Below are 13,919 nucleotides of genomic sequence, written 5' to 3' on the forward strand. Positions count from 1 at the left end.
ATAAGCCAGATTTAATAGTCTTTATTGGATTCTGATATTTATTGCAAAATTGAACTAAGTGCTTTGATGAAGCAGTTTTTACAAGCACTAGTATGAATTGAAGCTAGCAGTTACATTCATTTAATCTCTGTTCTGTGCATATGTTGAAAAGCTTGGCAAGAATTGAGACAGTAGCCATGGCAAATGTTACAGAACACCATCGTGGGGGAGGGGATTGTATAGCTACTGCCAGTGGCTGTAAACCAAAGAAATGATGTTTTAACAGTTAGCCAGTGAGAAACTAGAGTATTTCCATTATTATACAAACAGGTCTTAAAGTCACTGCCTTTCTTCCTGATGTGCTAACAGCAATTACATTGGTTAATAACATTCAGAGACAAGTTTTGTTTTCCTAGGCCTTGTCTACACTACAAGACTATTTCGAATCAACTTAGTTCGAATTTGTGGATTCGACCTTATGAAGTCGAATTTGTGTATCCATACTAAATACACTAATTCGAATTTCGGAGTCCACATTCACGGGGCCAGCGTCGACTTTGGAAGCGGTGCACTGTGGGAAGCTATCCCACAGTTCCCGCAGTCCCCGCTGCCCATTGGAATGCTGGGTAGAGCCCCCAATGCCTGCTGGGGGGAGAAATGTGTCGAGGGTGGTTTTGGGTAAGTGTCGTCATTGAACCGTCAATCACAACCTCCCTCCCTCCCTCCTTGAAAGCGCCTGCGGGCAATCTGTTCGTGCACTTTTCTGGTCAGTGACAGCGCGGACGCCACAGCACTGCAAGCATGGAGCCCGCTGCGATCATCGCCGTTTTCTCCTCCTCGCACTTTATCGTCCACCTCTTCCACAGTCAGCTGCTGAGAAATTGGGCCACTTTTCAATGGTGCTGCAAGCACTGGGGGACCATAGGGGACGTTTTACAAACATCAACGTCGGGTGGCCGGGCAAGGTTCATGATGCGTGTGTTTTCAGGAACTGTGTGCTGCTCAGACGCCTGCAGGAAGGTAGTTTCTTCCCGGACCACGAAATAACTGTTGTGGATGTGCAGATGCCTATAGTCATCCTCGGGGACCTAGCCTGCCCGCTAATGCACTTGCTCATGAAGCCCTATACAGGCGCCTGGGACAGCGACAAGGAACTCTTCAAATACCAGCGAGCAGCAAGCAGCGTGACCTGTGACTGTTCAGTTTCTTTACAGAGAAGCTGAACCTGCCCCTGTTTCTTTACCCAGTTACTGTTGACTCTCCTCTTCGGTTACATACCCCGTTCACCCCGTTACCCCCACTTCCAGCACACGTGTAAAAATAAAATACATGTCCCATTATTACTTAACAAAGGTTTCTTTATTCATGACTTTTCGTGAAAGGGTTGAAACTGGGACGCAGGCTGTGCTGGGTAGGGTGTGCGGTGATGTAAAGACCGCCTCTAAACTCAAGGAATGACAGGCTCCTGCTCCTAGAGCGGTCCGCAGTGCCGGAATGCTTCTTTCAATGGAGCCTGCCATTCCTCTTTAAGGAATTCTGTGTGCGGGCGGATATGTGACCTTGTGGTGGAGGAGGACGGATACAGATTCCTCAGCTGCGTGACTCAGCGGTCCAGGACAAGGACCGCTGTATAAGATCTGTAACCGCCCTCCCCCGCTGCAAAGTCACATCTCCCCCGCCCACACAGATCCTGGAAACCACCTCCAAAAACCGACCAGGGTGCCTACTGACTGCACCGTGTGTGTGACCCGCTGCTGATCCTGCCCCCGTGTCTGTACCCTGGGAAAGGTGACTGTCCTATGCAATTAACCAACCCCTTCCCCACGCCCCCCATTCAAACACAGTCTTCTTTGAAAAAACATAACGGAAACAGTAATTAACAGCAAAGCATTTTTATTAATTAAGTACACAGTTAGGGGATGGGACTGGGATTGGGACTACTGTGAGTGTGGAAGTGAAGGACTTCGGCAAAGGTAGGGTATGAGAGCTTTTGGGTACTTGAGCACTGTGCTGTGGTGCAGTGACAGTATTCACGTCCCCGGCCGCCCCTCCTCCTGATTACTTTCGTTGAGGGGGTATGGGACTTTGTGGCAGGAGTGCGGTTGCAGATACACTGCAGGGTGTCTCTGTCCTCCTGCGGTCCTGCAGAACATCCACAAGGCGCCTGAGCGTGTCCGTTTGCTCCCTCACTAGTCCAAGCAGCGTTTCAGTCGCCTGCTTGTCTTCCTCACGCCACCTCTCCTCCCGTTCGCTGTGTGAGCGCTGGCACAGAGAGACGGTCTCCCTCCACTGGCTCTGCTGGTCCGCCTCTGCTAGGTAGCAGCCCATACGTTCCTCGAACATCTTGTCCCTTGACTTTTTCTTTCGCCGCCTAATCTTTGCCAGCCTCTGCGAGGGGGATGCTGTGGCAGGTCTGGAGACAGTGGAAGCTGTGAGATGGGAAACAGGGAGTGAATTCCTTGCAAAGATACATTTTGGCGAACAATTAACTGAGTCTAGGCTGTCTCTGTGAATTCTGGGTTGAGACCCCTGTGCCTGCTGGAGCACAAATCATTTTCGCGGTGGATTCTGGGTAAATGTCGCCAGTCATTCCTTCCTCCGGGAAAGCAACGGCAGACAATCATTTCAAGCCGGTTTTCCCAGAATTGCCCTGGCATACGCCATAGCGTGGCAACCATGGACACTGTTTTGCCTTTTGTGTATGTCCCCGTATGTGTACTAGATGCCGCTGACAGAGGCGGGCCAGCAGCGCTACACAGCAGCATGAGTTTGCTTTTGCATGACAGCACAGATGGTTACCAGCCATATTGTACCATCAACCATACCATAAATTGGTAATAAGATGGTAATAAGATGGGCATGGTTACCTGTCCTTTTGCACTGCACCATTTGCTGCTGTCATAAGTGCCCCTGGCCGAGCAGCCAGGGGCGCAAAGCAAAACTGGGAATGACTCCCTGAGTCAATCCCTCCTTTTTGGTATCTAAAAATAGAATCAGTCCTGCCTAGATTATGGGCAAGTGTACTAGAGAACCACTGTATCATAGAACGAGAGAGCACAGCTGCTCTGTGTCCGATCCTGCATAACTTATGAGCTGTATGCTATTCACAGGGGGTGCTCCTGCAACAACAACACCTGTTCATTCCGTTCTTACCCCGGCCTTCCTGGGCTACCATAGCATTGTCCCCCCACTTCTGTGATGAAGTAATAAATAATGCAGGAATAAGACACAGTGACTTGTTTGTGAGAAATGACTGGAAGGAAGCCTCCAGCTGCAATGATAGTCCAGGCAGGACATTAAGGAGTGTGGATGAAGGAGCCCATCATCCCTCTGCTAGTCCAGGGGCAATTGAATCTTTTATTTACAATGAAGGGTGGGGGCTGATGGAGCTCAGCCCCCTGTTGCAATGATGAGGACGGTTACCAGCCATATTGTACCATCAGCCATCAAAAATTAGGAACAGGCACCCTTGATTGACCTTACTGATACTAGTCGGCATGGTTACCAGCCCTTTTGCACTGCCCCATGTGCCAAGAGGCTGATGATGAGGACGGATTTCCATCATTTTGTACCATCAGCCATCCATAGCGTGGGGGGAGCAAGGATGTTGGTGTTGAGTGCTGCACCATCGCGTCTATCTGCAGCATTCAGTAAAGATAGGGTGACATGTAAAAGACTCAACAGAGGATTGTTTTCACTTCTGGTGGTGGGTGTGGTGTGTGCACAAATTGCCGAACTATGCCCTGACCCACCGCAGACACTGTGTTTGACCCTAGAAGCATTTGGAGCTCATCCAAGAATGCAAATACTTTTCGGAGACAGCAGGAACTGTGGGATACCTTGCGTCCTCATTCCCCCCTCCCTCCATGAGCGTCCATTATATTCTTTGGCTTTCCGTTACGCTCGTCACGCAGCTGCGTGCTGAGTCTGTGCTATGCCGTGTGTCCGTAGGTTTTTTAAAAATACTTTGGACCAGGCGTAACATTACAGTAATTACCCTAATTAGATGCAGGAGTCTCCGAGCGAGATCACCCTGAGGAGGGTCACTGAAGGAGATAGAGAGCGCACGCTGCGTGAAAGCTCGCACGAACCAGGGCCCGATGCAGCCGTGCTCGGGGAGGCAGTGCTCCCTGAGTACCTCATGAAAGCCTGGCGCAGAAAACTGTGCTACCACGGAGCACCCAATAAGGCAGCTCTCCCCAGGAACCTCCTGCGGAGACTTTTCGATTACCTCCAGGAGAGCTTCGTGGAGATCTCCCAGGAGGATTTCTGTTCTATCCCCATATATATAGAGACCTCCTTTTCACATACTTCAGATTCCTGTTATATTAAGAATAAAAGTTTACATGTTTAAAGCACTTACCGACTGCTCCTTCCCCTGATTCAGGGTCTGGGTTAACGGCCAGGGAGGGTTGGTAGGGGATCTCCGTGACGGTGATGAAGAGATCCTGGCTGTCAGGGAAACCAGCGTTGTAAGCGCTGTCGCCTGCCTCGTCCTCCACAAACCCTTCCTCATCTTCCCCGTCCGTGAACATCGCCGAGGAACTGTCCGTCGACACTGTCCCATCGTCAGAGTCCACGGTCACTGGTGGGGCAGTGGTTGCAGGCTCCGTAGCGTCCGTTTGCCACTTTGATTTTTTGGTAGCCTTGTCTGGGGTCCTTGATTTTCACGCGGCGCTGCGTTGCATCCCGGCTGTATCCTCTGTCTCTCATGGCTTTGGAGACCTTCTCATAGGTCTTCGCATTCCCTGCTTTGGAGCGCAGCTCCGAAAGCACAGACTCCTCGCCCCACACACCGATCAGATCCAAGAGTTCCCAGTCAGTCCATGCTGGGTCCCTCTTTCTATTCAGAGATTACATGAACTCCTCTGCTGGAGAGCTCTGCAGCGTTGCAGGTGCTGCTGAGCTCGCCCCGATGTCCAGCCAGGACGTCAGATTCAAAGTGCCCAGACAGGAAAATGAATTCAAATTTTCCCGGGTCATTTCCTGTGTGGCTGGTCAGAGAATCAAAGCTCGGACTGCTGTCCAGAGCGCCAACAGAGTGGTGCACTGTGGGATAGCTCCCGGAGCTACTAAGTTCGATTAGCATCCACACCTAGCCTAATTCGAGCTAGCCATGTCGAATTTAGCGTTACTCCACCTGCCGGGGTGGAGTACCAAATTCGAACTAAAGAGCCCTCTAGTTCGAATTAAATGGCTTCCTGGTGTGGACGGTTGAGCGGTTAGTTCGAATTAACGCTGCTAAATTCGAATTAAAGTCCTAGTGTAGACCAGGCCCTAGTCACAACGGACAGAGCCTCTTTAGCATGCTGGGCGATCTAGTCTTACCATTATCTCTCTAGCTATTTTTCTATGTAAAACAAGTTACATATTTAACCCTGTCTGAAACAGAGACAGATTAACATGAATAGATAATATCGGCTTTAAAAACAGAACTACAGACTGGAGAAAATGAGGCAAAAATAGAAAGGGAATGTAGAGGAGAGGATTTTGCTTGGGGAACAGCTGCTATTATTTAGAACATACAGACAGGCAACTCACTGCCACCCTGGGATCCCATCCCTCTCGCCCCCAGCCTCGTCACCCCCCAATTCCTCCCCCCACGTGCCTCGTCATACCCCGATTCCCCTCCCCCCCCAGCCCAGGCACTCTCTGATTCCTCCCCTCCCCTTCTTACCTTGGGCTCCGCAGGCTGCCAGCTGCAGTCTGATTCCCCTGCACAGGACACCTCGGCTCTGTGCAGCTAGAGCATCCTTTGCCCGAGCGCTACCTTCCCCCGGTTTGCGCCGCAGCCCCCCGAGCCTTGTCACCCCCAATTCCTCTCCGCCCCCCGAGCCTCGTCACCCCAGATTCTCCTTCTCGATTCCTCCTCCGAGTCTCCTCATAACTTGGGCTACCGCAGAAAGATTGAATCAGCAACAGCCGGAGAGCTGCACATAGATTAAAACTGCCTGCGGGAGCCCAAGGTAAGAGGGGACTTGAGGAGGAATCGAAGCAGGGGCAGCTCTAGCCATTTCGCCGCCCCAAGCACGGTGGCACGCCGCGGGGTGCTCCGCCGTCGGATGCTCCACCGGCCGTGGGACCAGCGGACCCTCTGCAGGCACGCCTGCGGAGGTCCACGGAGCCACCGGCCGCCCTCCTGGCGACAGGCAGAGCTCCCCCCACGGCATGCCGCCCCAAGCACACGCTTGGAGTGCTGGGGCCTGGAGCCACCCCTGCGGGGAAGGGAGGAATCCGGGGGTGAGGAGGCTCGGGGGGGGAGAGGAATTGGGGGTGATGAGGCTCGGGGGGGGAGAGGAATTGGGGGTGACGAGGCTCGGGGGGCTGCGGGGCAAACCGAGGGAAGGTAACGCTCGGGCAAAGGATGCTCTAGTTGCACAGAGGGAGGTGTTTTGTCCCCCAGCAGCAGCCGTGGCCGCTGGCTGTATGGTGACCCTAACAAACGGTTCTAAACCGGCTTCTAAATTTAGCAACCGGTTCCTGCGAACCGGTGCGAACCAGCTCCAGCTCACCACTGGCCGCTGGTGACACCGCAGCACTGCTCTGATCTCTGCCTGCTGGGCTGGGGTTAGCTGGTCAGAGAGGGGGAGCTGATTCCAGCAAGGGGCCGGCTCCAGTCTCAGGGAAGAGACCCACCAGGGGATCGTCCCCCTTCTCCCACGGGACACACACAGCCAGGACCAGCCTCTCCCTGTCACAGTTCGGCTCCACAATGTTCACCTGGTCCCCTCGGTGGCTGTGAGCCCGGCTGGGCAGCTCCAGCACATTGTTCTCCTCATTCAGCCGCTGGATGTCCTGACAGAGCCTGTCCCAGACGCCCTCAGCACTGAGCTGAGCCCCCTCTCCTGGTCCCCGGTGCCTTAGGAGCTGCCAGGCGGCCGTATCAGCCCTTCTGCGTCTCTTGGGCCCTGGCTGGGTTCTCCCTGGCCAAGCCCATGAGCTCTCCCCATAGTTCATACTCCACCACCCATTTCCCATTGATCTTCCCATCCCACTCGTCCCTCATCCAGTCCAGGGGTCCCCTCACTCTCCTCCCAGACAACACCTCAGAAGGGGGGACCCCTGTGAATTCCTGGGGCAGTAGAAGTTCTGCACCAGCCTTTGCCAGGTGCGCTGGGACCCTGACGTCTGGAGAGAGGGAGATCACAGGCCAGATACAACCACTGGCCGTGGTACATCTGGGGACCACCAGCCACTCCCTGATCCCCCAAGATTCATTTTTCCCTCAGGGAGCCCTTTCCTGGTGTTGGATCCTTCTCTCACAGGGATCTTTCCCTGCAGTCCTCCCCCAGGGTATCGCAGCACCGTGGCTGGCAAGGGCCCTCAGCTTCTCCAAGGAGGGATCCTTCTGCTGCTCAGTCTGGAATTCAGCTGCTGGCTTTGGGGCCCCAGCCCTCGGTTTCCCCACCTTGGGACAAAGCCTTGGTTGGACCCTCCCTAGCTCCAGCCATGGGCAGGGTCCAGGGCACCGGCTGGCCAGTTCTCCAAACCATCCCCCACCAGCACCTCCACAAGTAGCTGATCATGCACCCCAACCTCCTGGGGTCCCCCTTGGGGCCCCCATTTGAGATGTATCCTCACATCACCTCGGCCGTGCCAGTGTCACCTCCGCACCCATGTCCCACTGCCCCGGACCCTTCGATGGGGAGGATGTGGTGATTGCCCCCCAGGCTCTGCCCTGTGCCCCCTGCAGATTGAGTTGTCTCCTGGCCCCCCTGTCTGGAGGACTGAGCTTTGGGCTGTCTTGGTTAAGGGAACCCATTCTGGCCATGGCCACCCTCTGACCAAACGGCTCTGTCTCCAGCTGCGCCCTTCCAGCTGCTTCCCCCTCCCTGGGCCGCTCGCACCTCTGGACAAGGCAACCTGGTTAGCAGCCGTCCCACCCTGCTGGTTCTGCCCACGCTCAGTCGGGGGCTCAGCTCCCACCGGGCTCAGCTCTGCCCTTGCTGTCCCCGTGGGGGCAGGCACCGAGCTCTGCTCTGGTCACAGCCTCAGAGCCAGCGTGTGCAGGGTGGGGAGCATCCCCCTCCCACTCAGCTCCAGGGGCAGGCAGGTAACCGGAGCGTCACAGCTCTTCCCTTGGCGGGGAAAGTACCCCCCTCCCTGCCGGACGGCCATTCACATGCTCCTGCCCCCTCCACCTTCCGATCTCTGGGTCCAGCTCTTGGGCTGTTACTGGCTCAGGGTCTGGATCTTAGAGAGACACAGTCACTTCGCAAGCGTACAGCAAAGCTGATGTGCTGAAGAGCCCCAGCTACCAGCCCTGCAGCCCGATCCCTCCTGTGTCTGCACAGGGAGCCTTCCCCCAAGTTACGGTGGGGTTGCCCCACACCGACACCCTGTGGATGCCTCCCCACTGACCACCACCTTTTGCTCCCACTGGGTTTGGAGTGGAAGCCCGTCTGTCACTCCCCCCCCCGGCCACTCTGCCCCAGGCGCTGGTGGGGTGAATGCTCCCTCCGGTCCCCGAAGGGACAGACATGCAGCTCACTCTCTGAGCCTGTGTTACAGGCTGTCTTCCTTTGCCACGCTAGCCCTTCGAGGGTTCTCCGGGGCCAAGATTCCCTTTATCTTTGGGCATCGCACCCACTTACGCTCTGTCTGCCTGCAGCAATCACATCTCTGGTCTCTGAAGTCCCCCCTTCGGCTTCTCCTCCACCTCCGGGTTTACCTGGCCCCACTCCTGGGATGCCTCTGTGGGTTCCAGCTTCTTCACTCTCTGCTCCAATTGCAATCCACTGCGGGAGGGAAGCCAAGTGGTCACAGACACACAGGCCAGTGCTCTCTCGGCTCCGTCCCGTCCCTGGGCATAAGCCCTTCAGTGCAGCAGCCCTCCGGGAGGGTTGCATTTGCTCTTTGGGGTTAGGCCTTTAGCCCTGCCACTGCCCGGGACCGCACCTCTGAGCTCTCAGCACGCCTCTCTCTCCATGAGCTTCCCTGCTGCCTGGTAAACCAGGCCTAGTGGATCCCCTGTTGCTACACCGACTGCCCCCCGCCAGCTACTCCCAGGTTCTTCAAGTGTCACGGACTGTGGTGGAGTCCGGGCCCTGCACCCCCGGGCTCCCTGCGACTCACCAGGACTCTCAGCCAGCCAGCAAAGCAGAAGGTTTATTAGCCGACAGGACACAGTCCCAGACAGGTCTTGCAGGCACAGACAACAGGATCCTCCCCAATTAGGTCCATCTTGGGGTCCCAGGAGCCCCACAGCCCCCTTGGGGGGTCAGAGCCCTGTCTGGGCTCCCCTCCATTCCCCAGCCGGCTCCTGAAACTCCCCTCCCTCCCCAGCCTTTGTCCAGCTTCCCGGGCAGAGGTGTCACCTGGCCTCTCCCCCCTTCCTGGGGTCTCACGTTACCTGCTCAGGTCTCCTCCCTCCAGCCAGTCTCCCATCCCCCAGTGCAGATCGTCCTCCTAGGCCAACACCCCCCACTCAGCACTCACAGCCCCCAGTAAGAACAGGCCCAGTTCGTCACACAGGCCTAGTGGATCCCCTGTTGCTACACTGACTGCCCCCCGCCAGCTACTCCCAGGTTCTTCGGGATTCCCAGAAGTCCCATGGGGATCTAGAACTGGCTCCCCTCACTGGTCATTGTCTACTAGCCAGGCAAGCAGCAGCCCCTGGGTGAGCTTCCCCCGTCCCTGCACTGACGTGCCAGGTGCCTCTTACGGAGCCGGTTCTAGGTGAGTTCCTCGCTGGTTCCGCTCAATCCCCTCGTTCTATCGCTGGCAGCCACTCACCGCCAAGCGCCTGCGCCCGCAGCCAAACCTCTACAGGGGGCATCCGCCAACCATCCTCTGCGGCCATGTTGTCACGGACTCACAGGCCCTGTGCTCTGGGCTCCATACGGCCCCCGGGAGGAAACCCCTTCAGTGCGATGGCCCTTCCCCACCCCCCGAGATGGCCCCCGATCTCTAGCCTGCAGTGACTCTCAGCCAGCGTCAAACACGAGGTTTATTGACCATCTGGACCCAGCCCAGGCAGTTCTCAGGCCCCTCAGGCCTGGCCAGTCTCAGCCCCGGCCAGCTGGGTCTGTCCCCGTCCCCATGGGCTCAGGCTGCTCCTTGTCCCCAGCCCAGTCACCCCCTCCTTCCAGCCGAGCCCCCTATATCCCCTCCCCCAACAGCCCCTCCTTCGTCCTTTGTCTTCGGTCCCAGACAAAAAAAAATCACCTGGGCCCTCGCTCTTCCATCTTTTGTTCACCCTCTGGCTGGAGCCAGCTGGTCAGGTCACCGGGCCACTCTCTCCTCAGCCCATTGTCCTCCCACTGGCCAGAACCGGCTGGCTCCCAAGCTGGGCTGAGGGTCACCAGTGGCTGGGTCCCCAGTCTCCAGGTTGGTGTCTGGGGTCCCGGCTGCTAGGCGAGGTCACACCTGGCCACAAACCCTCTCCCACCCTCTTATTACACACGCAGCACACAGGGAAACTGAGACACACGCAGTATTCATGCAAAACACTAAGAAAATCCCCCCTTCGTTACACTACGTGTCTATAGAGGTAGGTATGACGCTATATGGAATCTGGGGTACACTTGAGTATATTATGAATATTGATATTATAAAATTGCAATGAGTTGTGCCAGATACACCATGTAAGATATCTGCAAAAATGTTATAATTTGCCAGATATGATAATCTCATTTATGTGTTTGTATCACCTTTGTATTATGAGTTACAGATATGTATGTATGTCTGTATTTTAAACTTGGGCTCTGCTTCTGGGTGACACCCCCAGAGAATGTGGCATCAGCCCTGCCTAGCCTGCTTGATGGCCCATTAAGGACCATCAGCTACAACTGACCCATTGAGAGAAGCAGATTCACCTGGTGACTCAGCAAGGCAGGGACAGGCCTATGGGCAGAACTCTGAGGCTTCCAGGCCATGTGCTGGGCAGCTTGTGTTGGAGACAAAGGAAGCAGAGGCCAGGCCACATGACAAGAGACTATAAAAGGCTGCTGCATCTTCTCCATCTTGTCTTCAATCCTGCTTCTTGACTCTGGAGGGACTTTGCTACAAACTGAAGCTCTGAACAAAGGACTGAATGACCCATCCCAGCGGGGGATGTTCCAGAGGGACTTTCAAGCCAGCAAACTCACCAACACTGCTAGGAACCTGATATAGATTAATAGACTCTAGGACTGGAAGGGACCTCGAGAGGTCATCGAGTCCAGTCCCCTGCCCTCATGGCAGGACCAAATACTGCCTAGACCATCCCGGATAGACATTTATCTAACCTACTCTTAAATATCTCCAGAGATGGAGATTCCACAACCTCCCCAGGCAATTTATTCCAGTGTTTAATCACCCTGACAGTTAGGAACTTTTTCCTAATGTCCAAACTAAACCTCCCTTGCTGCAGTTTAAGCCCATTGCTTCTTGTTCTATCCTTAGAGGCGAAGGTGAACAAGTTTTCTCCCACCTCCTGATGACACCCTTTTAGATACCTGAAAACTGCTATCATGTCCCCTCTCAGGCTTCTCTTTTCCAGACTAAACAAACCCAATTCTTTCAGCCTCCTTCATAGGTCATGTTCTCTAGATCTTTCATCATTCTTGTTGCTCTTCTCTGGACCCTCTCCAGTTTCTTCACATCTTTCTTGAAATGCGGTGCCCAGAACTGGACACAATACTCCAGCTGAGGCCTGACCAGTGCAGAGTAGAGCGGAGGAATGACTTCTCGTGTCTTGCTCACAACACACCTGTTGATGCATCCCATATATAGACTCCTACGTCTCTGTATGTATCTGCTTTTTCATTTAAGAGTTCTTTTCTTTTCTAGTGTGGGATTTTGGGTAAGATCCAATCCCATACTGCCCTGGTGATGTGGCTGACCCTTTGGGCTCAGAAGAACACTTTGTATATGTGAGCATATATAACTTCTGACTGTACTGGACCTAGGTGCTGATTGGAAGCCAGAGAACTGGAATGCAGTAAAGGAGGCTGTGTGATTTCTTATTTTGCTTCTTGATAACCAGCGTGGAGGGCAGGGCCGGTGCAAGGATATTTTGCGCCCTAGGCGTAACTTCCACCTTGCACCCCCTCTCCGATGTCCAGCCCCCACCTTCCTATGGCCAAGTGCCCCCCAGGGACCCAGATGTTCACAAAGTGCAGGGGGCACAGGGGGGTTGCAAAGAGGGGGGTCGTATGGGGGCTCTTCCAGGGAGTGAAGGTGGCAGAGAGGGGGGTGCATGAGATTGTTGCAGGGGGTGGAGGTGGCCAAGAGGTGGAGGGGGCAGGGGTGCAGTGGCAGGGATGAGATTGCACAGAGGCAAAAGGGGCTCGTTGCAGGGGGTGCAGTGGCAGGGCGGGAGTGGCAGAAGGGAGAAGTGGGTGGGAGGGGGTTGTTGCAAGGGGCTGGCAGGCGGGGGGGGTGTCTGTGCCCGGGGTTGTTGCAGGGGTGACGGTGGCACTGAGGAGTTTGCACAGGAGGAATGGGCAGGAGGGAGATGGCTGGGGAGTGTGTCCCGAGGGTGCTGCAGGGGTGAAGGTGACTGGGGCGGTCGGGGGGGGGGGGGGTGGGGGGTGGTGGTTGCCCAGAGGCCGAAGTGGCCGGCCAGGGGGGGGGGTTGGGGCGGGGGCTGCGCAGGGAGAAGGTAGCTGGTCGGTGGGTGTTGGAGGGGGTGGTGCTGGCTGGGGGAGGGGTGCCCGGGTTGCTCCCACATACACCATTCCCCAGTCCAGGGACTGCACCCTGCCCACCCCCAGGCGCTCCGTGGCCCGTGCGGCTCCCCGCGGCCTGGCTAGGTGCCTTGCAGGCGGAGTAGACACCCAGCTTCTCCGTTCAAAGAGCAGAGCCGGGCTGAGCCGGGCTCCCCGCCGCCCCCGGGGCTCTCAGCGGTGGCACAGGCAGCCGGCCCCCACAGCGTGGGTAAGGGCAAATGGGGCCTAGTTCGCCTGGTGGTTGCACCGGCCCTGGTGGAGGGGGAGGGGATCAGAAGCAGTTTGTGACTGGTTGGGGAGTGTAACTTCAGTGTTACCCACCAGTCTTGGGAGTGTCTGAGCTCCCTTTCGCAGCCCGCCCTGCCCTTGGCATTTCCAGCGCGGGCTGCCCCGAGCACCACGGCTCACACTGGCTTAGCCGGCAGGATCCCCAGAACCAGATCCTTTGGGTTTTGGATCAGACCCCCCCACTAGTCCAAATCTGAAATTTAAACCTGAGAGTGTTAAAGGTTAAAGTTAGTCACTATGAGTGATGCAGAATCAAAATGGCAAGCCCTGCGAGAGAGAGAAATGGCAGCACTTCGGATGCAAGAGACACAAGCCTGGGCCCAGCTGAGGAGAGACCAGAGAACCTCCCAGGAGGTGATTGGAACTGCTGCAAGCTGAGACCAGAGTTGCAGGACTCCAGATCCGAGTAATGGAAGAACAGCAGGAACTGCGCTACCCTGGAGCCCAGCTCCTCTCCACAGCAGTGGCGCCTGCCTGGGGCCAGCCAGGCCGTGACAGGTGTTTAGTGACTGGCTGGGTTTTAAAGCCCTGAATCAGTGTTGTCTGTTGCAATCCCGCTTCTGTCAAACGTTGCATTTCGGCTTCACAGAGATGCCCTTGGGACCCAGCCTCCCTCTTTCTGGCCGGCGGAAGAGCTGCGCAGAATGAGAAAGGGGGGGGGGGGACTTTCTGCGTGATGTCCTGATGCACAGGGGAGGGCAGGGGACTGCTGGGGCGGGGTGTCATTAATTCATGCAACAGAAATTGACACCCAGCCTCCGCCCCGGCGTGGGAATCCCCCCCCGGAGTCAACGAACCAGCAGCGCAGGAGGGAAACTGGAAAAAAAGGCAGCGGAAGAAGCGCCCCCCGGAATAGCCCAATTCCGCTTATGACCTTGGCGGGCCGCGAGAACGGGTCGTAGCGGGCTCTGCGCTAATCCGGTTTCACTTTCACTTTCGGGAAGCCGCCTCCTTTCCCAGAAGCGGATCGGGGCAGCCGGGGGCTTCCCAGGGCGGCCG

Source organism: Mauremys reevesii, unplaced genomic scaffold (assembly GCF_016161935.1).
Source record: "Mauremys reevesii isolate NIE-2019 unplaced genomic scaffold, ASM1616193v1 Contig8, whole genome shotgun sequence".
NCBI lineage: Eukaryota > Metazoa > Chordata > Testudines > Geoemydidae > Mauremys > Mauremys reevesii.